The sequence below is a fragment of the Marmota marmota genome, unplaced genomic scaffold (assembly GCF_001458135.2).
Source record: "Marmota marmota marmota unplaced genomic scaffold, marMar, whole genome shotgun sequence".
NCBI lineage: Eukaryota > Metazoa > Chordata > Mammalia > Rodentia > Sciuridae > Marmota > Marmota marmota.
Window position 1 is genome coordinate 27,244,749 of NW_026000005.1, and position 24,457 is coordinate 27,269,205.

Consider the following 24,457-nt stretch of genomic DNA (forward strand, 5'->3'; position numbering starts at 1 on the left):
AAATGACTGCACAGCCATCTTTACTCCCCTCTATTGCATTCAAACATAGCCGTTTTTGTTGATTTCCACTTATTCACTATTATCAAAACTACCCAGAGCAATGGAAGTATCTATAAATGGTGCAGAAGCCAGGTAAAAGGAATAAACATTCTTAATTCCCAATGAGTCTTAAATTAATGCAATTTACATTTAAATTCAGCTCCTCCTTAGAATTCTAATCTCTTTTAAAGCCGCATTTTAGTTAAGCAGCTTATGTAGCTCATTTAATTAAGATTTAAATAGCTAAATAGGAAAACAAATTTGTACTTGAAACTATGAGTTTGCATTACTTTTATTCACATCATTAGAATGTATAGCAGGCTCACATTGAGCACCCAAAGCATGGCAAAAGAGAACTGTGCCCCAGAAAAATGCTAATCTGAGCAGGAAAGTCACCCCAGTTTAGCTTAATTTAAGGGGCACTGGAGATATTCCCTTTCAACTCCATTTTAATTGACTATTAGGGCACTTAATGTTTTCAAAGCTGGAATAACTTGGAGAGAATGCTTCACCAACTCTAAGAACTCTTGAAAATCAGTACATGCATCAAAAAACAAAACAACAAAAAAACAAAACAAAACAAAACAAAAAAACCCAGCACATGCACCATGTGACATAATCTTGCTGTATCTTTTTTTGGAGTCTGAACATGGCAGAATAAACCAAGAAGATTTTCACAGGTTTCTTTTCTTTTTCTTTTTCTCTCTCTCTCTTTCTTTCTTTCTTTTTCACACAAGGAAAATGACTACTTAAAATAGAACTATTTAACCAAGTGTTTTTTTCCCTTTAAAAAGAAAACCTAGATTAAAGGACAGTTTACAGGATTCTTGGCCAGTGCTCCTCAAGACTATCAAGGTTATGAAAAAAGAGGGAGACTGAGGAGCTTTCACAGGTCGGAGGAGACTGGGGAGATATGATTACTAAATTCAGTGTGTACTCATGAGACAGAAAGAGATTAATGTTATAGCTGGTAAATCCAAATACAGTCTGGAGTTTAATTGGTAGCACTGTGCCATTGTTGGTATTTGAGCCCTGATATTGTTAGATGTTAACAGTGGAGAAACCATATGTCAGGTGTACAGAAATCCTGTATTATCCTTGGAACTTTTCTGTGAATCCAAAACTATTCCAAAATAAAAAGTCTATTTAAATTTTTAAAAGCAACTTAGGTATAAATTTAGGAAATAAATATGAGTGTAATAGTCTAATTGCAGGCCTGGGGCTTTGCTGTATCAACTGTAAAATCATCAGGCATCTAACACTCGCCTCTCTGAATATTTCCTTTTTGACACTTTCCTTTTGAGAAGGTATCAGTTTCTTTTCTTCTTCTTCTTCTTCTTTTTAATATCTTTATTTTTTAGTTGTTGATGGACAGTACCTTATTTATCTTTATGTGGTGCAGAGGTTTGAACCCAGTGCCTCACACATGCTAGGCGAGTGCTCTACCACTGAGCCACAGTCCCAGCCCCAAGAGGGTATCAGTTTCTATAGTGAAATCCCTATTATGTAATTCCCTTTGTGAAAGAATAGTCACAATCATTCCTTTGTTCTCCTTCTATTATAATTTTTCATACACATATTCATCTATTGATTAAAGCTATCTGTCGCAGTTTGGGACTATGGTTTGCCCTGTGACCTCACTTCTCTTACAGATCTAAGAATATTGTTGATTTTCAGGTCAGTGTTTTACCTGATAACACAGAGTGGGAAAAGCTTCTTACATGTGGGACTGGACACTGAAAGATGATATGCACTTTTTTTTTTTTTTTTTTAGTACCAGGGATTAAACCTAGGGGCACCTAATCACTAAACCACATCTCCAGCCCTTTTATTATTATTATTATTTAAAATTTTGAGTCAGGGTCTTGCTAAGTTGCTCAGATCTTCATTAAATTGCTGAGGGTGGCTTTGAACTTGCAATTTTGAACTTTGAACTTTGAACTCCTGCCTCATCCTCCTGAGACGCTGGGATTACAGGTGTGCATGTCGCTTCTGGTGTAAGATGCACTTTTGAATAACTCTCAAGCTGGCTAAGAATGAGCTAGAAAAGATTTAAATAGAAGTGAGGAAAGCTGTTAGGATGCCACAGCAATTAGGATAGTCAATTACAAGAAAGGCAGTTGGAGTAGATAGGAGAAGGTGTTTGAAACATGGAGGAAGGTAGAATAACTAAGGAAAAGCTGGTGATTTGGTTTGGGGCATGTTGAACTTGAGATGCCTGTAGAAAGTTCTGGTGTTCTGATCTTAAAGGTGTCTAGATATTCTGGAGCACAGGAGAGAGGTGGGTGCTGCCAGGATTTTGGTTTCAGTTCCTTTGTAAATGGTTACTACTTGTAGAGAGACATTTCCTCAGAGATCTGAAATGACAAAAGCCCTGATATGACTGTGAAGTTCTTCATTATAATCCTTCTTGGAGGGCATTTATCCATATTCCTATTAATATTGTGAATAAAATACGGACAGGAGCCTTTTAGCTTATTTGACAATAAGTAAACATGAAGGTGTTACTTAGTTACTATCTTAATATGGTGCTATGTGTCCATAGACACTGTACACATTCACTCTGTCCACACCCCTGCTTCGGGCCAGCAGACTACTCTTTATTGAAGAGAACAGCTACACACTAACAAGAATTGAGCCTTTACAAGACTGCTCAACTTTTACACTTGTTTTTTCAGAATTTTGTCATAACTCAGTAATAATGCTATTCAATAACTGAAGTTTCAGCCTAGACCAGATTATCTCTTGTGGGACAAATTTGCTAATTGAGTTTCTGGTATCTGGTATTATCAGATGATAAGCTCATTGGGTACAAAAACTATGATTTAGAAAGTCTATTTATTCACCTTAGAAGCAATAATAACTCTACTGAAACAATCTTTTGAATTACTAGTATTCACCATGTGTGAGCTGACTGGGAATCTTCCTTACTTTTGAAATGACCCATGCAAAAAACCAATTCCTATTTTCCTACAAAATGTCTGTGATGGCCTCTGTATGGATAAATCAGTTTGTGATACTAGTTAGCCCATACAGTGCATATTTTAATTAAATATACATTATTTGAGTATATATGTGTACACAAAACACTTAATTCTTGTTACAACTTTATGAGGTAAATATCATTATTATCCCTATTTTACAAATAAGAAAATTGAGGCAGAGAGATGTAAAGTAGTCTTTACAATAAAGATTTCCTTAATCAATAAAGCAAAACTCTCCAACTGGGGAAATTTGGCTAGTAATGTTGTTTAAGTTAGGGCACCCAAGAATGGGAGATGACAAAAAGAACATTACCTTCGAGGGAAGACTCTCTGCTATGGCTCTGGTCTGCTGATAACTCCAGTAGTGACCTTCCCTACTCACTGAGCCGGCCTCCCTCCAGAGCTCTGCAGGCTATACCACTGAGACTTTCCTAAGTATTAGCTACTAGGTTTCAGTTTAAAGAAAAAAGTCTGGTCTGAGGCTGTTAAAGACTGGAATGAGCCTGGGTCGGGGTGGTCCTCTCCCTGACTTTGGAGGCATTCAGGAAGAATAGGAACCAGCCCTTAGAAGCTGTAGAAATATTCATAACAGTGAAGGAATATTAAATAACACAGCCATTGCAGGTCTTTCTGTTTCCTTATTCTGATCAGATATATTTGAATTTTGTAAATCTAAGAAGTGCTTTATCCTTAGCTAAGAAGCTAAGGATAGGTTTGGATCAAGCTGTGATTGATGGCGATTAAAGGATTAGAAGAAAGATACTGTAGAGGGCATCTTATGTTTACTACACAGCACCTGTCCCTTCTCATGGTAACAATAGTCTAAATCTACTTTGGAAAATCACTTGTGCTCCGTTCTCAGCTGTGCAGTTTGGGTGGGATTGGGCCACTTGTAATTCGCAGGTGAACTTACTCTTTCTCTCTGGTCAATTACTGGGCTAGTGGTGAGCGTATGACCACGGAACAACAGAGTAGCTCTCTCCTGGACTAATTGTCAGGATATGTTCCTGGAGCTGTCACCAAACAGAGCTTGACAATGGAGCCATCCCTGCAGAGGCAAAGCTGATACATGCATCCGTTGACATTGTTTGGGGTATGAATCCTTCCATTATATATATACATATATATTTAAATGATGAAGCCAGTAAACTTCTCTCTCTTATTAGTTGCAGTTTTCCTGATATTTGCAGCCAAAAAGGGTCTTGATATAAAAATATGTCACAGTTTGAGGAATTTATTTGTTCAACAGATATGTAACATGTGCCAGGCTGTGTTCAAGGAGCTGGGATTTAAGTAGTGAACAAGATAGGACTTTTTTTTCAGGTAGTTGTATTCTCTGAGCAAAGACAGTGAGACAGTAAGCAAATGCAATGTGCTGCGATGAGGTAATTTCAGATGTAGTTTGCTGCTTTGAAGAAAATTAATAGGTTGATTCTCTAGAGGGTAAAGCTGGAGGAGATGCCCTCAGGGAAGGGCTCTTTCTGAGAATGTGGCTCAGATATAACAAAGTTCATTTAATTCAGCCATTCAGAGTGGCAAAACAAGTATTTCACATCAACCCTAACCATTGCCAAGTGGGAAAATGAATACATGCACCTAATTAATTACACTTTATTTCCCTCAAGTATTATTTAATTTTCCCTGGATACCTAAGAAAATGTCATCATGTAGCTATATATTTATGAATTTCATATGTAAGTAGATAGATGTATTTAATGAATCATTCTTTTATTTAAAATGCCACTTCCCTTATTCTTTATTCTAATAGAATAGCATGAACACATGAGGGGCACAGCATAAAAATATACATATCACAATGAAAAATTATGGTGTTCAGAAGAAATAGATAGCCTGCAGTTCTCCAAAAGGCAATTCAGCATGACATGTGACAAGTAAATCCAACTGTGTAAGTTATGAAATATAGCCTAATATTTGATGTGAATGAACCAGTCTAAACATAAAAAATGTGTGTCAACACTATTGAGTAGACATGGCAAGAGGAAACTGTTTGCCATATTCCCCAATCTTACAAAATGATCGTTATTTCACTGTCGACTATGGTGCAAGCTATAGGTTTGTTTTTTTTTTTAATAGATACCCTTTTTGGAATTACAAAGTTTCCTTCTAATATAGTTTGCTGAGTGCTTTTATCAGGAAGGGGAACTACATTTTGTCAATTTTTTTCTGCATCTAGTGATGTAGAGATCTTAATACTTAACAAAATGGTGAATTATTGTTATTTGATCCCCTAATATTAAACCAACCTATCTTCTACACCTGCAAGAAAAGTTTTTGGTTGTGATGTGTTTTCATTTTTATATCTTGCTCTTAGAGACAGTTTCATTTTGATTCATGAGGATGACTATTCTGTGGTTTTATTTTTTTGTAATATATTTGTTTAGTTTTGGTATCGGGGTAATACTGGTCTAATAAAATGAGTTAAGAAATTGTCCTTTTCAAGTTTTTTTTTTCTTTCAGAATAATTGGTACAGGGTTGGTATTATTTATTTCTTAAATGTTTGAAAGAATTCACTAAGGAATCATCTGTAAATGGAGTTTTCTCTGTGGAAATGTTTTAAATTATGAATTCAGTTATTTACAATTTTGATAGGATGTGATTTCACTTTTCTACTTTTTGATTCAGTTTTGATTTTATAGCTTTCAAAGTGTTTATCTAAGATGGCAAATTCGCTGGCACACTGTGCTTCATTCGTATTTATTTAATTGTTCTTTCAATATTTGTATTTTTGTCTCTCTTCATTTGTTATACTGCTCATTTGTGTTTTCTTCCTTTTTCTTAATTAATACAGTTAGAAGTTTGTCAAAATTTTCAGTCTTCTCAAGGAATCAGCTTCAAGTTTCCTCGATTTTTCTCTTTTTGACTATTTTTTAAAAACTTCATAGATTTCTGTATCTTTATTATTTTCTTTTTAGTTTTACTTTCTCCTCTTTTGTAGCCTCACTAATTAGAAACATAAATCATCCATTTTAGAACCTCCTCCTTTTCTAAAATTTTTTAGAAGCACTGCACATTTTTTGGCATATTGGTTTTCATTTTTATTCTCAAAATATATTCTAATTTTTATTGTGATTTCTTTCTTTCACTGTCGACTATAGTGCAAGCTATAGTTTGTTTGGGTTTTTTTTTATAGATACTCTTTGTTGGAATTACAAAGTTTCCTTCTAATATAGTTTGCTGAGTGCTTTTATCAGGAAGGAGAATTACATTTTGTCAATTTTTTTCTGCATCTAGTGACGTAGCGATCTTAACAAAATGGTGAAGTTGACCAGTGGGTTACTTAAAAGTACACTGATTTCTAAGTACTTGAGGAACTTTTCAGATATATTTTTGTTATTTATTTCTAATTTTATTGTGATCAATGAATTTAAACTCTGAACCACTTCAATCATTTAAAATGCATTGACTTAATTTATGAAACACAGTCTATGCCAATGTTCCATATCTACATAAAGAGAATGTAATTATATTCTTAAAGAGTTATAGTTAATATGGATCTATATTAATATTTGGATGTTAGCCATATAATATTCTAATATTAGTCATTGAGGCACATATTATTAGTGCCATTGAGGGGACTTTTTAAAATCCAGCATAAGATGCCTTTAAATCCTGAGACATTTCCATTCCTTTTCCAGTAATTCATGTAATTTTCAGCTGGAAATTTCCAAGATAGCAGGTGTGGTGGAATTTATTAAGGGCAGTTGAGTCACTATCACATCCAATTTCACCCAGATTCCCACATCTACTTGTAGTGATTCAATTTCTAACCAAAATTTAATTTTCATTGGAAATAGATTTCCTTACTAGCCAGGAAAAAGCAAGGACCGCATGCTTAAAAATAGTGAGAGTGGTCTCTGTCTTAGGAATCAATAGGAGAATCTCAGGTGGTCTATGTATGAATATAAATCATGGAAAAAAAAATTTTAAACCGAACAATGCTCTGGGTAAGGGAAGGTTAAAAAGAAAAAGATATTGAGGGCATTTTCTGGGATGATCAAAATGTTTTATTTTATGTTAAGGGTATAGATTACACAGGTGTATACATTTATTAAGATTATACATATAAGATTTAAAAAAATCTATAGTTCACTGTTTAAAGCAAAAAGTAACATATTTAATCCACATGTAGAATTTTACTTGAGAGGATACCAATAAAAATGATCATATAGTATGGATTATTTTAAAGCCTTAGTGTGCACATTGACTAAATATTTGTTAATATTTAGGATACTATATACCACAGCAGGGATTCTGATAAGTTGGGCCTGGAGAACCTTAGGAACTGGGATGCTAAGCAACCATTTCAGGTGCTTCTTATAATGATCATTTGGTGGGTGGTTAATTCTTGAGAAGTAAATAGTCAAAACAATTCCATGAAGTATATTAGGTTTCTATAGCTGGAAGACTTTGTGAAAGAAGTTAGACTTAGGATGTGCATAGCTAAATAGGAAAACTCTGTGAATGTTAAATAAACAGCAAGCAGTTGTACTCATTTTCTAGGGAAACATTCATTGCCTGAAATCCTGAGATACAAGGATCCATCCATTTTAGAAATTTCAGTCCTATCTTTATTTTATGTATAGAAAGTTAAAACAAATCTGGCTTCTGGCCTATGTATAACCATGATAACTTTTAAAAAACATTTTTTTTTGTGAAGAGAAAGTAGCAAAAGATGGCTCTATAAGCAATAAAACATCTCTTTGTAAATGTCCAAATGAAAACTAGTTGAAGAGAGAAATTGAAAACAATGAGTCATTGAGGCAAGGGATTGCAATCCAAGGAAATATATAATGACATGGTTTGTACTAATCTCTCACAGGTATAGTGGGCAAGATAAGGCATATTTTTTTTCTTCTTTTTTTTAAAACGTCACTGTCATGGTGATGAGTAAGTTAGAAGGTGTCATAAGCTACTTTCAAGTGAAGAATTGAACTTTGTAGGATATATTTAGAATTTGACAATGAACAAGGATATAGAATGCAAATGTAAATGATATGTGATTCACATTGTAATAGACATATCATGTATGAAAACTGAATGGCAATTTCATATCAGTTAGGAGTTAGGAGCCTCCGTGATTAGGAGGTTTTGGGAAGTGTCAAGGACCATTACCTTACTCTCCCTCTAGTGAGGTTTCCTAGTCAAGGTCTATGCCCTAGTTTATGAGTAATATTAAAAAACCAGTCATTATAGTCATGGAAAGAACCATGATCCTAAATTAGTAAGACAACGTAGATACAAAGGAACAGGATAAGCCATATCCTCCTTCCTCATTTCTTACTGTGTTTGTGTTCACATGTATGTGTGTGTGTATAGGTGTAGGGAGTGTGTATGTGTGTCTGCTTATGAATGAATTCAGCAGAAGTTATGGCTATAGATGATGAAGCTTTACATAATTAATCAAACTCAGAGTCAATGAGAAACATGGTAAATATGTAGTGCTTTAATTGAAAATTGAATAAAAAGCTTAATTTGTACAGAAATACACTCAATTTAAGAGCAGTTGTACATCCAGTGAGAATACTTCAATAGTCCCTATGATTAGTTTTAAAGTTTCTTCATAGATCTAAAAATGTGAAGCACCTGATTCATGTGACAATGACATTATATTGGGAAATAATATGTCCTCATCAGAAAAAATGTGCATAAGTTTAAATTAATGCCCTTTTGAAAGATGTTATTAAGTATAGAAAAGATATTAAAATGGAACACTTGAAAATATGTGCGTGTTCATCACAGTGACATTAAGAATCAATAAAAATTAAAGTTACTTTCCATGAATCAGAAAACTGGGTTTCATTTAGACCTTTTAGAAGGATAAAGACGTGATGAAAAACTGGTCAGTTACTCCTTTTCATTTTATCCTTTCATTCAAGAAAGTGATGAAATGTTGGTGGCAGGAACAGCCACCAATAGGGAATAAAATATGAAATCTATTTAAATGTATGTGACTAATGAATGCCTAAGTCAGATAGCCTTGTCTCTTTTTAAGGAGAAAACAATATTTTCATGCTCTTGCTTGGTCAGTCATACTGAATTCTTACAGAGTTCATAGTTCTATATTAGCCCTAAAAACTTCAGGCTTAAAGGAGTTGCTACCAAGACAGAAAATATTGCCTTCTTTTGCATTGCTGTGTATATAAACATCCTATTTGTAAATCAAATCAAATATTGTTTTGTAAACAAGTAAGACTACTTATTGAGAAGCCACCTTGTGCTAGATGTAATGCTTCACACACGTCAGTTATCACCAGACCCCTACTTTACCACAATGAAATTGATGCCCACAGTATGATAGGCAGGCTTAAAAGGTCATTATTCATAGGCTAATGTTAATAGTTATACTGATGATTTTTATGTTGAGAAATGATTTTTTACTATAATTGCTAATTGCTTGCTCAACTGGGATTAAACTAGAAAATGAAGGAACTCACCACATTTAAATGGAAGCTATGCAGGGCTGGATGCCAGGGAGAGGAAGCCTCATGAGGTTATTAGGTTTGCCATTCTAAAAGAGGTGCTCTCACGTGCAGACTTTCCATTTGAAATCTTCCTGTCTAAAAATATTTTCTGTGGATAATACTTAATCTTTCCATTTGGAAAACAATAAGAAAATACCAAATTTAACAGGGTGTTTTCTAATTACTTTGGTGTCGTGTTATGGCACATGGAACACATTTCCCACCTGCTCCCAATTAACTGTGGGGAGGACAGCTGGGCAGAAGAGCCCTCCAGGAGCTCAGATTAGGAGTCTCTGGCAGCACAGCCTGGCCCACTCCTGGGCAGCAACCAGGGGCTCTTTACCTCTGCCAGGTAGCAAATGACTGACTGCACAATAGTACTGGAGGTTTTAAATATCTGATTTACCCCTAAGTAGTCATTTTCTACCTTTTAGGTCTTCCCATGTCTCCATAGATGAGTGATAATTGAACACTTTTTCAGAATGGTTGATTGCCTAAAATCAAGAAGTTATGAAATATAAATTAGAACATTTCTTGATAGAACATTTCTGTGCATTTTTCTCCTCTTCAGTTTCTCTTCATCTAGATGTGACAACACTGCTTCCTGTTCCTATGTTAGTTAGTGAACCGTGAAAGCAGATGTTGCAGTCTTTCTCCACTTTCATCAGGCACTTTGTTAAAAGGGAGGAACTATGCAAAAATGGACCCCCATTAGCAATACAAAGTAAGCAAATATAGGGACTTTAATTTTGCTGCTAGTAACATAATCTGTCTAGCTAGCAAGGATTTTAAATGGTTACTCAGAACTATGGATGCAGAAAACATTCTTTTATTTTGTAAACCTAGAGCGATTTCTCCATTTCAGCTGGTCTGCTATAGTCGCTGTTTTCAAGGTGTTCCCAGACTACTGAGGTATCACCAAGACTGTTTTACTGGGTCAGTAAGCTTCTTTTCTGCAGGGTGAGGCCAGAGATTCGTTACCTACTTTAATGATATATCATAATTAATTATAATTTAAAATCGGCTTCAAAAATATAGCTGTCTTCTCTGAAATCAAACATTAAATAGCTTTTCAAAAATGGAAGACAATGTTAGTCCCACTATATTTGATTTTCTTTTGAAAAATAGTCATTCTTCACAAAAACTTGAATATAATGAATATTATAAACAACACGAATAATATTGCTATTTTATAATGACTTACAAATAAATATTCCTAAATATCATAGTATTAATTTCTAATGTATTAAATATTGATGAATATAATTGATATATATATAGATGAATATAATCAATATTGATAATATTATATATAAATATATAAAATTATATATAAATATAAATATTGATGATATAAATATTGATGATATAAATATTGATGAATATAATCCCCCCCCAAAAAAACTGTTTTGGGATCTCAGTTTTTGAGGGTCCTGAGACCAGAAAAGCTTGACATGGTTGCTACCAAGCGGAGAAAAATATATTTTTCTCCTTAAGAATCCAAGGAAATAGAATTCTGAGTTTATTGCCTCAAGTATATATTTTGATGTAGTTTTCATGGTGCTAACTGGCATAAAGGTATGAAAATTCATACCATTCTTAGAATAAACAATGAAAATATTTGGAACCCTGGGTATATGTTATCCTAGTTGTCTGACAAACTTCTATTAAGTTACAATGGTAATCTCTTTTGCTTACTAATTTTTTGTTCATTTCTTTTCCATTTATTAGCATAGAAAAACCTCTTTTTTAAAAAAAGCATTTAACTGAAGCCACTGATTAAATTCAGGTTGAGGTGATTGTTCACAAAACAGACCCAAAAACACCAACCAAAAAATCAGAAAACCTAAACAACTTGGAGAAGATGAGTTTTCTAGAGAATGCAGAATGAGCATGACTAGTAATACGAGTTCTCCATCTGATTGGAAGGTGAAGGTCTTGACAATCTCTTTCCCCTTCTCTTTCTGGTCTGGCACAGCTGTTTAGGGACCTAATCTGTTATTTTCTGGGCTTACGAGTTTAAATTCCTCCCCCCAAATCTTCTCTAGGTTGATTACGTGGAGACTATATCCCAGAAACAGTGCTCAGAAGCACCAACGAGTTGCTATAGATACAAGAGTTGAGAGATCACTGGGGGAAGTAGTAATGAAGCACTCTTCTTGGTAGGAAGCAAGTAATACCCAACACACAGATACTTGAACAGTGTAGAAATGTCTTTATTTGACCATTAGGTATGCCTGCTGATTAGTCAGCTTTTTGTTGCTGTGACCAAAATATTTGACAAGAACAACTTAGAGGTGGAAACTTTATTTGAGCTCATGGTTTCAAAGTTGCAGTCCATGATGGGCCAACTCCATAGCTCTGGGCCAGAGGTGAGGCAGAGCATCATGGTGGCAGGGCATGGCGGAGGAAGGCAGCTCAAGCTGATGAACCCAGCCTAATTCCATTTTAATATTGTGAGTCATCTCATCACAAAGTCATGAAAAGATTCATTTCTGTTCTACTATAAAATACTAAGATTTTTATTTGATCCGACCATACTCTGATGTTTAAACTTGTTTGGAATTCCTGCCCATGCTCTGAACTCACCCATGCCTGGTTCTCCTTGACCAAATAAGAACCCTCCTTAAAACCTTAGTGGCCCCTCATAAATTCTGGCTCTCCTTGACCAGATAAAAACCCTTCCTAAAACCTCAGCAGCTCCTCATAAATTCTGATGTTGGCATCTCAATTTACTCCCTACCTGGAAATATTAAGCCATGTAGATCATTAACCTGGTATCTGCCCTTGTATTATTCTTGCCAGAACCCTGTTAGCTGTTAAGTTCCCAAGATACCTGCCTTTGTAACTTTTTGTGCTATAAAAACCTTCCTGCACTGAGATCAGAGGCTGTTCTCTATCCTAGCTTTTGGGTGAGACAGTTACTGGCCAGCTTTCTTGTGTGTACAATATAATTTGGTTTAAAATTGGAGCTGGTGGTCTTTGTGTCAAGAGTTCAACAAAGCCATGGCAAACAGAAAGCAAAGAGAAAGTTCAACTCATCAGGAACAAAATACATAGCCCACAGGCATGCCACTAGTGACCTACCTCCTCCAGCCACACTTTACCTACCTACAGTTAAAACAATTAATTCATCTCAGTGGAGTAATCCACTGATTAGATTACAACTTTCATAATCGAATCTTTTCACCTTTGAGTGTTCTTGCATTTTCTCACATGTGAGCTTTTGGGAGACAACTCATATCTAAACCGTGATACCTATGATGTGTCAGTTTCAAAGAAATTTAGCAGACTCATTTCTATGTGATATAGAAAAATCAGTTAAATTTAACAGAATCAAGGGTTGTGTTTTATCGCATTTAACAGTCAATTTTAAATCCTTTTCAATGTATTTCTAAATTATTAGAAAAATTATAGATCATATTTTGAATCATATATATTATCTTATATAGGTAATATATTCTTATACATGCTTGATATTTGTTTTACTGTAATTTTCAAAGATTTTACAATAACATCCCTAAACCATCTTTATTTCTTTGCCCAAGAGCTGCTTCTATAAATCATTCGTGAATAAACATTTCACACTGTATAGTTGGTGGTGTGTCTGCCAGAGAACAGTACAGTGTAGCAGCATTATAATACTCTTAAGCAATCTTTTTGAACATTTTAACTCATTTCCCCTTTGTTTTTAGTGAAAATGAGTGATTGGAAAATGGTAAAAGATGACTGTAATAATACTAGAGCACAGGTCTTATAAATGCAGCATTATTAAGACAAAGGTGGGAAGCATGGAGCTTGAAAACAGTAAACTTTCCACTTAAGTACTATGTGATAAACAAATTTTAGGACTATGAATCTGGAAAAGAGTAAGAGCCAAGGACTCTTGTCTCATATGTGATGCCAAGCTAAATTCAAGATAGATCAAATAATTATTAGAAAGAAGTAAAAAGGTAGCAGAAGTTTGGGGAAAATTCTTTTACTGCTTCAGAGTGAAAAAGTCTTGTCTAACTGACTCAAAAGAAAGAACCCCTCAAAAATTATTTGATACTAAAACAAACAAAACCCCTAAACGAAAAACTGTACTCTAGAACCTATGAAAAATAAAGTTTAAAAAAAGGATGGACATTTGTAACTCGTATCAAAGACAACTAATTACAATAATTAGTTTTAGTATTTCCTCATATGTAGAAGCAAAAGACTTTAATTAACTGCAAAGGATAAAGATACAATAGGAAAACAGGCAAAGGAACCATTATTTCTTAACTTCCTCCTCACTGTGAAGGGATACTTTCCAGAAGATACCTGCAGACTTTCTCCTTGACCTTCATTGCATCATGTACTTTTCCTATAGCACTGATAGCAAGTGAAAATAATTTGTCATTATGGGGTTAGTTCCATCCTCTGATGCATGTTGGACAGTCAACCATAATGATCATTTCAAAGGCTCGTGTGTTGATTTAGGAAAAACAGACAACAAGGATGTATATTCTATACCCCTATTTGTTAAATAAAGCAAAAGTTTAGTTTGATGGAAAAGAAGGTAAAATTGTCACAGTTAAATGTTGCATGCTTGCCTTGAGTCTCAGAATCCTAGAACCTGTAGACTGGCTACTGGTACCCTGGTATACTACCAAGTAGCTACTAATAGGAACTATATCTCCAAATTCAGGGAGACCACAAGATCTATGGCAGAGACTGTAGCTTTCTGATTATAAAAAACAATGATTCTAAAGAAAGATTAAATGTATGAGTCACATAGCAACAGAAATACAACTTGAGATAGTAATTTCTTTGATACAGAATTTTTGCCTTTTTGTATATAAGATGACAGACGATGAATCACAAAAGTTTAGATATCCTCCATCTGATCATCCTGGAGTAAATGCTTCCAGATGTCACATGTAAAGATGGAAAAACTAATTTAAAAGTGTAAAACCTTAACAGTAAAAATCATGTACTTCATCTTTTCAATTTGCTTTGTATTATCCGGAAGGTTCTGCCTGTCTTAGCTGTCTGGAGTTTATGGGCAAAGTAATGATTCATGTTGTACAAGTATGAAAGAAATCTAGGCATTATCTACCCTAATTTTTTTTACATTATAGGTAATATTTTGTGTTTATTTCAAATCAAAATTTTATAAATGCCTTTCTCATATACTCACCTTTATTATTCCTCGAACTGAATGGTTCGTGCACTCAGCATTGCATTACTGCTTTATAGATGGGGAAACTGAGACCATGGAGGTGAAAGACCAGAAGCTGCTGGTTCCCTGCCCACATTTTCACTGGAGTCATTGTTCCTGTGCTTACTGATCATATAACTTCCGACTGCAAGCATCTGCCATTTTTTGCTTGCAGGCTTTTTATGGCTACCAGAAGTACTGAGGGGTAATCTCAAACAAAGAGCTGGGGGTGGCATACGCCTACAATACCAGCAACTTGGGAGGCTGAGGCAGGAGGATTTCAAGTTTGAGGCCAGCCCCAGCAATTTACAGGGCCCTAGGAAATCTTAGACTGTGTCTCAAAAAATAAAAAGGGCTGAGAATGTGGCCCCTGGGTTAAATCTCCAGTACCAAATGGGTGGGAAGAAAAAGAAAAAAGCCATGGAGCAACACTTAACAAAGATAGACAGGAGGTAGAGCATACATCATCCTGCCCCTTCACCTTCATGTAAAATTAACTCCAACACACCTTCTGTGCAGCCCTCTGTGTTCCTCAAGGGTTTGCCCATTGCAGTAATCTGCTTAGTAACACACCTTCTCTCTACTGCCTCCTCTCCCTTCTGTATCACATTTTCTCACATCCTTAAGGGTACTTCCTGGCATCACCTCTAATATGCCATTTGCTTCAAATTCTTTTTCTGGGGTTGGCTTCTGGACCCAATCCCAGAAACCCAATTTAACATAACAACTCATGCAAGAGCACACATTTTATGTCCAGTGAGCCATGAATAAAATTCCCAGGTCTCTTGATTACCAATCTAGGGAGTCTTGTGTATTTGATTACCAGTCTAGGAATTCTTGTGTGTTGCTGTTAGTCTTTCTCCAAAACAAAACATATTTTGAAGAACTAGGACATTATTGCTGCTTGCTTCTTTTTAAAACTGTTTTTACCATAATTAAAATACCAAAATACTATCTTGGTATTTAATTATAAGCCTATGTTTTCATCTCTCAAAAATTTAAATCAATATCTCTGTACCATTGCTATTCTTGACCTATGTTGCTAATAAAGCACCTCAATATTATAGATGTTGTTTGCAATAGATAAAATTTCAATTATAAACTGACATTAATTACAAGCTTTGCAACTAAAATAATTTAAAAACCTGTTATTTATTTGGTGTTGTTCAAACATAATTCAGTCAGACCACAACCAAATGTGATGTTAGAGAATTTCCCCCTGATTTGTGTTGCTGTTCTTGTCACTATTTTCATCTCAGGTGTAATCAAAATTATACACAACTGGAAAGATGAGGTTGTAACTAGCTGCATCCCCAAAGAGATGGGAAAGCTATAGCTCTTTCCTGGCAAACACTGAGACATGTTTACTTGATACTTTGAGCAGTGCTAAAATTCATATTTAATTATTTTGTCTTTCTTAAGTTGCCTTGTGTGTCAACACAACATGTTAAATTGTCAAGGTAGAGTCATATGAACTGAAACTTACCCCAAATCAAACTTTCTGGGCATGATTAATTAGATACAGGCAAGTATCAAGCATAGACAAAATGTCCATCCCTAGAAGACACTGGGACCATTTACATTCAGATCAGTTCCCCAAAATATCTTCTTGCTCTGCATCCTTAAGAATTCTTGAGCAATGCATGTAGATACAGTGTGTCTTGAAAGGAGAACACAGTGTATTAATCAGTTTTCATGACTCCCACATCGTCCAACCAGAAGTACTCCATAAATTGCAGTTTTATTTACCTGAAACAATCCAGGCATTTAAAAAACATTCTATAGGTGGAAATTTCTGGTAGTAAATATCATTAACTGCTTATAAGAGATATCGATCAACTCATTTGGAGTTTGGGTAGGGCAAAGAAGGAATAGTTACAAAATAATTTTGAAGTAAATACAAGACTATCAATCAAAAATTTTTATTGGTTCTTTTAGTTATACATAATAGAATCCATATAATTTACAATTATTTAGTTATAGATATATCTATTCCAATTCTTGTGGATGTACATGATGATGGGATTTGCTGTAATGGTTTCATATACGTACATAGGAAAATTATGTCAGATTCATTCCACTCTCTTTCCTTTTCCTATCCTCTCCTCTCCTCCATCTCCCATTATCTAATCTGTTGCACTTCTACTCTTTCCCTCCCACCCCTTTATTGTGAGTTAGCTTCTGTATGTCAGAGAAAACATTCAACCTTTGTCTTTTGGGGATTGGTTTATTCATTTGATCCAATAATCTCCAGATCTAGAAATGTGAGAGAGGGAAAAAAATAAAAAAGATCTTGATGAAAAATTAAACTACTATGTCCATCAGAGTTCAAAAGTTTCTCAGCAGGTAGGTGGGGTTGTCAGTTATATGATGTTAGCGCCACCCTCAGGATGGGTGTGGTTGCCAGGATAAGAGGGCAGAAAGGGGTGGGGATGTAGGCTTACATCTGCTCAGGTTTCTTTGCTGGGTGCCAATTGGTCTGGAGATTTTAAATCAGCCTCCCTCTAGGGCCCAGCAGTTGCCAGTTTACTCTGGAAGAATGGACCTTAGGAATCTTCTTTGGGTTCCTCTCCTGTGATTGCAGGAACCTGTTCTTAGAGCACTACATTGCCTGCAGACCCCACGATTCCTGGTCTCTGATTCAGTCTCCAAACTCAATCAATCCTGCCCCTGCCCTTTTTGATTCCTGGTTAGATGCTTCTCTCCCAGCCAGTCTGGCAAGCAGCTGGGTTAGAAGGGGCAGGGGAAGCCAGGTGGGTTTCTGTGACCAGTATTTCCTGTGTAAACCTCTTCCATGCTTGATTTTCTCCTAGTCACTCAGGTGCACTATTTTGTCATGCAGGGTGGATTTGCCTGGCTTGTTTTTCAAGCCAGACTAGAGTCTTCCAGTAATCAGCTCCCCTAGCTATCTGCCCCTGCACCATGACTGCAGAATGCTTCCTTCCTCTGTCCTCTCTGCACACTGCTGGGAGAGATGGTGGCTTCTTTCCACTACATGGATACTGTGCAGCACAGCTTATTGCCTTTTTTTTTTTTGGGGGGGTGGGTGGGAAGTGACTTGGATCTCTAAGCTCTCTGTATCCCGACATGCCTTGTCTTCCTGAGAATGGGGGATTCCTTTACTTCCTTTATTGCTTTACTGCATTCATGGAGGGACTGTTCTGGCTTGTGCCTACAGCTGCTGCTGCTGTGGCACAATAAGGGATCATTCCCTCTTATTTATTACATAAGATCTCTCAAGTCCCCAATCTGTTTTGAATGTCCAGTATTAAGATCCAGTAAAGTCCCCCCTAATTCTTGATCATTCACTCACCTTGTTGAACAGCTGCCTGTGAGCTTTTCTTGGTTCATGCCACCACGGCACCAGGGAAGCGACCCCTCTATTCTGCCATCTTCTCAGAAGTTCCTATATATGCTTTATGCTTTATAATTAAAAATTCCTTCTCAGCTCTAGCATCCTTTTCTGGTTTACCTCCTATTTTCCTTGGTATTCTATTTATAATCTAACTTGGATCCTTCCTTTCAGAATGCTCCAAATACATTATCTCAAGACAGATATCATTGGTATTTTGCAACTGAGAAACAGGGACCATCAAGATTAAACAAACTGCCCAGGGTCAGGCAGTGGGAAAGTGGTAGACCTAGACCTTGGTTTAGGCCAGAGCTCATGTCATCTCACCATGCTGTCCCTCCAAATCAGTAGCAGTATTTTAGTTCAAGCATTTGGTGTCTGAGTTACATGGAGGAAGAGTTGGGGATATTTTAGGCTCATGGTCATCAAACTTGAATACTGATTTTTGAAAAAACAGATATCTTGGATACCAATTAAATTTTCTATCTTATTAGCTGGTTTTGCCTAAATTAGTTATTTTCTCTACTTTTATTTGGATAGGGAATTGGAGATTGGGCTAATGGGTATATTTTAGTACCTTTCTTGTCCTCTCGTCATGGTCTTCAAAAAGAGAGAAATCGCCATTTCAAATACCCCCAAATGAGATTAATCAGAGTGAATTTAAAGCAGATGGCTCAGTATGGTGAGGTTAACGTGTCAGAGGGAAAGTCTGTGAACAAGTTCAAAAGGACTTCTTTTCCACTGCACATAATTACAATGCCATCTTCAGTTTTCTTGGATAGATACTGCAGCTACTTACTACTATTTCCCTACTAAATTATTATCACATGGGGTAAAGTAGATCACATTATATTTTCTTTTTCCAATGGAAGACAATGGAATTCTCATTAATCCTAATTATATAATCTCATGTCATTGAACTAATCTTTCCACTTTTAAAGCTAGTATATTCCATGGCAGATCATACTTGTCTCACACTGCATGGTTCTGAGTTTGCTGGGACTCATTAGTGTGCTGTGAAAATCACTCTGAAATTCCTTGCCAGTGGCAAGTTCTCTATACTAATGTTCTCAGACTTTAAAATAAAGTTCATCCTCAAAAGTTACCCAATGATTTCCCTTTCAAGTAGAGGTGCAAACCAGGAAGCTAGAAACAGTAGTGATTTGGCATACCAATGATAGGCCAAGTCATAATTAGCACTGTCATCATCTGGTGGAAGCTCTGATGCTCACTGCTATTCTTTGTCATTGAGAGTCCTTGGGGATGGCTCTTGGGCTACTGAATTGCATCTTCCCTCTGACCACCTTGGGGCATGCTTTCCTTTCTAATAGTCACTGAATAGCGAGTGGTGCTTCTTGTTTCCTGTTGCTGCTTCAGGGGCTCCTTCTGTCATGACCATGTGGTTGCCCTATGATCCAACAGTCAGTGCATGGCAGTGGGTGGGAACCCCTGCACCCACCTCCCACCCCACAACTTCAACAATTGGCTTGAGGGCTTTCAGTTTCTCATATATTTCTCAGGATGATTTTCCTTTTGGTGACTGATGGATCTAATTTATCATCATTCTTCCTCTTAACATTGTCTGTGACTCTTCAAAATCTTAGCAAAAGTTTCCCAGGGGATAGATCAGATGATAATTTGAATAACTAAAATTATTACTTTATTCTAGAACCCAATCTGAATTCCATGATTCAACTAAACTTATATACCTGTATTCTGTCTTCATTTATGATAAATTCCCTCCTTTCCTAATTTCCTGTTTTCTTATATAAGCAAGGAGGATAAGGAGTGGCCACTGTTTTTTTCCTGTTCCGCTATTAGCTCCAATACTCCAAATCATTTTGTTCTTTCTAAGGATTATTATGTCCAGTGCAGCTCACCTGCATCTGCTCACAAGGCACTCCACATCATGCAACAAAAGGCTGTAGGTAGGAACTGTGAATCATTAGACTTCTAAACAAATGCTGTACAGATTCTTCCTCTCCTGGTCTGGTTGCATCTTGCTCTGTTAAAGAGTCAAATCTAATTTCCTCTCCATTGGCATATGTGTTGTAACTAAATATTCCAATATGCAGGATCAAGTTATTGCAGTTTCTGACAACCAGATCAGGAAGTATCTAACCCTTATCCAGCAGACCCACCCCCGATAAACAACCGACAGACACGGCAAACTGAGCTGAAAGCTATATCCATCACATATCTAAAAAGGGACTATCTCGAGGCCCATAAGTTGATGTTGGAGAAAGCTGAGGACAGTACACTCAGTTTTTATGTTCCGATCTATTACTCTGGATAAGGTTCTTCTCCTCACAAAAAAATGGATAAATAAAATCATCCACATAGAACAGAAGGCAAAGGAAATACTTGATGGCAGTGCAGAGAACACTTGAGAATACCATTTCACAATAAATGAAAAAAATTTTTAGAAAACATTTTTGAGTTTTTGCAAATATGCAAAACATTTGGCTTAAATGGAAGAAAAGCAGAAACCTAGAGATCTATAGAAAGTGAATCGTCCCCTATAGGAATGGCATACAATGACTTTTTTATGACTATGATGTAGATGAAATAAGCTATAAGATAACCAGAAATGCCAAGATGTAGTTATCATTCTTTTGATAGTTAGCTGCATTTGTAAAGAAAACTGAAGGATTGGGGTTGTGACTCAGTGGCAAAGCACTCGCCTAGAATGTGTGAGGCACAGGGTTTGATTTTCAGCACTGCATATAAATAAATAAAATGAAGGTCTATCAATGATTAAAAAAGTATTAAAAAAAAAGAAAAGTGGAGACAAAAATGACTGAAGAGTTTACACTACTTCCTTTACTTTGTACCTCTTACTGATTTGGAACTATGACATTTTAAAGGGTATTTGGGAAATCAAAGACTGACAACAGAAAGGTGAAAAAAATTAGAAATAGTTTATGATTAATACAATCACATTTTAATTTTTAATTAGCTCTGTTGGTTCTGTATTTAGTAAATTTTTCAATATTTTTGAAGTTATTCCATATTATCTTAAGATCTGTTGCAGAAATGATTAATTGCATTCAATTATTTTTTCATTCTTGCTAGAAAATATATAATGTTCTTAACCCTTTCACATATATTTCTTTAAAGATCTCCAAGAAAAATGTTAACTTTCATGCTAATATAATGATTAGATTTATTATAGGAGAATTCATTGGTGTGGTAGATTTTTGTGAATTTTATGGTCACTGACTATTTTGTGAATATTTTTCACAAAATATTTGGAAATATTTTCCATATGCTTAGAATTGCCAACTGAGGTTAAAAGCCAGAATTAACCTTGTTTTATTGCTGGCAAAGGCACGTGACCTGAGGCCCACCCAGCAGGCAAACTCATGAGGCTTCTGTTAGGCAGTGAAGATGGTAAGAAGCGGCTATTCACAGAACAGATCTTTTAGGTCCTTGTCCAGATGGTGCTTGACACCATGCAGTTTCTGACAACCATGACTCCCATCTCCCAAAATCTATAGATTTAAAAGAGAGGCATAAGTTCTAGGAGCTGACAATAGCTATAGATTTAAAAGAGAGGCATAAGTTCTAGGAGCTGACAATAGCAATAACAAAACCAACAGTAAATGATGGATTCCTTAGGGATGGTGGAGTTGAGGTAGGTGGGAAGTGGATGATGGCAGTGGATGAGGGTAGAAGCTTCCAGGAAGGCAGTCAGGGAACAGGTTGTAGACGGATTGTTGAGTTCCACTCTTTTCTCTCTCTGGTGTTGCTCAGGAGCAGTCATGGCCTGCCCCTTCACTATAGAGACAAGGCAGCCTTACCCCTGGTCTTTGCTGCCAGCAGGGAAAAATCAGGGCAGTGTCAAGCCTTCTTGAGAGGAATAGTGGAAAAAAGCAGGAGTAAGTTGACCAAGAACCCACACTCCTGGACTTGTCCAATCCCTAGAGCTGCTAGGTACATTTGAGAAGTCTCCATGTCAAAATGATGCACCTTCTAAAGAGTTCAAAAGTAAAAACCTGACACAGTGGTGTGCTTGGTGGAAGGTCTGCAGAGGAAGGGATGCACGGCAGTAATTCTGTGGTTCCTGGGTTCTTTCCACCCCAAAGCACATCTTTTTACTTTCCTTAAATTTATAGACTGACAAAAGCTAGGAAGAGGTCTGAAGCCCCTCAACATTGCAAAACACAGGCGGAATGCCTTCAGAAAACACACAGGCTCATCACTCCAGCTGATGAACAGCTGAGGATCTCAGCTACCATAGAGGAGGAATGCTAAGCGTCATATTTCACCTCAAGCTAAATTAACGGAATGAATGGAAAAATAATGTAAAATTAAGTGTATTAGATATTCTTGAAAAGAAGGGGAAAATATTAGTAAATAAAAGTGAAAATGAGATTATAAGAAAGTGGATATTTATTATGAAAAACCTGCTGATGAAAATAACCTGAAATATAGCATAAAGAGTAGGGTGAACAGTGATAAAGAAAATGGGAGATGAGTCTAAAGGACTCTCCCAGAAGGAATGGTTAAAAAACATTAAAGAAAACATAAAATATGTAGGTGAACAATGACAGTGCTCATGTATGGATAAGAAGGTTTCCAGGAGTGAACGGAAAGGAAAGGAAGCAATGGATATATTTGAAAGAATGATTAAGATGAATTTCTCAGAATGAGTGAAAAGATGAAAGCTCTCAGATGGACAAGAATCATGGAATGTCAGGAGAGATAAGAAAAACCAATACCCTCTACTAACCTTATGGTAAAATTTAAAAGAAGTTCCAAGTATATTTTTCAAAAGCTAAATATGTGATTCTTGTAAATATAAAATGAACAAGGGTCAAAGATTTTTCAACTAATTAATGAATGGGTAAGAATGATGGTAAATTTGGTTGAAAGTGCATTTGAGAGATAAGCATTTATATAGTTGAGTGGGAAAAGGATTTTTAATGAAAATGTTATAATCATTTCTTGGTAATCAGGGTAATTCGGGACATGGAGAAGATGTAGCTTATGGATTTCTAGATATTTATGTCATTTGGAATTAGCTGGGAATGTGTGAAAAATGTGGGTTCCTGGGATCCAGCTCCTAAAAAATCTGATCTAGGAACTGTGACATGTGAATTTTTAATAAGCACCTAAAACGCTGTGAAAGTGAAAGTCAAACTTTAGAAATGCTGGTGAGGATTCTGGAAATTTATTAGTAGCAACCGTAGGCCTTTCACCCTTTCTTGGTCCCCCCAAAGCACGTATTAAAACAAAACATAAAAAACCAACATCAAATCATTTTATTTCCTCTGGTTAGGAAGTACTACTGAGAATTTTTTTTTATAAAGCTTGCTAATAAAAAGAGGACAAACAATCGTTATGTATAACTTTGGTCAGACAAACCCTAACAACTCATAAAATCATTATAGATGTTTTCACCATTATCCTATTAAGTATGTAGGATTATTAACAATTTTTGAAGACTGATACAGTTTCATGTTAATTGAGGCCAATAACAATTTGGATACATTCCAGTTCTAACTAAGAGATGAGTTAGGTCCCTTTCCTTGGGAAGCAGAAAGCATGGAGAACTTGGCTAAGGATGATCAAATAGCATTTTGCTGAGACAACTGAAATTACAGGGTATCTCCCAAAGGTCTACTGTTTCAAGGAGGCAAGAACCTTGACTCACAGTGGAGGGTCGACAGGGAGGCTGTATGAAGAGAACCGAGGTGGTGGCTAGGTATCTGACCAAGAAGGAAACTAGTTGCCAAGAAAGGTTTGTGATGTATGGCTCTTATATACCTCACTTATCACTCATTTACCAATCACCATTATCTCTAAAAGGAAAAATGAAGACTGTTTCCTGTTCACCATTATTTCAGATTTTCCTACCTTTTCCCTATCATCATGGACTTGGGGAAAAAAAATTCTTTACCATCCAGGACCTTGAATGACCTGATGCTCCTCACTACTTACCTTAGTCCTGGTATTGGAGCTGATGTTGCCTTTTCCCTTGGTGTCTCCCTAATTCATGTTATACTCTCTTTACATAGAGGGGCTGCTCATAATTTTCCCTAACCATATTTAACCTTTCCAAGTTTTTAATAAATACAAATCAGTTCCTTTGAAATAGAATTTCAAGTTGAAACAGGAGCTTTGTCATTGACAAGGTTGCGTTTAGGCAGATGTATCCATGTTTACATCCTACTGATGTGTCTTATATACCTCCCTGGTGAGCAAAATGAATTGCATTATTAACATTGAGCCTTTGGTGTTCCATGAAGGTTAAACTGTTGTCCTGAATCCAGGGGAGGAGCTGTTACTATTTGTGGAGGGAATAGAGCCCTGCTATCTATGACTAATCTCTCATCAGCAAATTTGGTTTCAATAAACAAATCCATCCCTATTTTGCCTGACAAAAGGAATGAAGTACAATTCAACTAG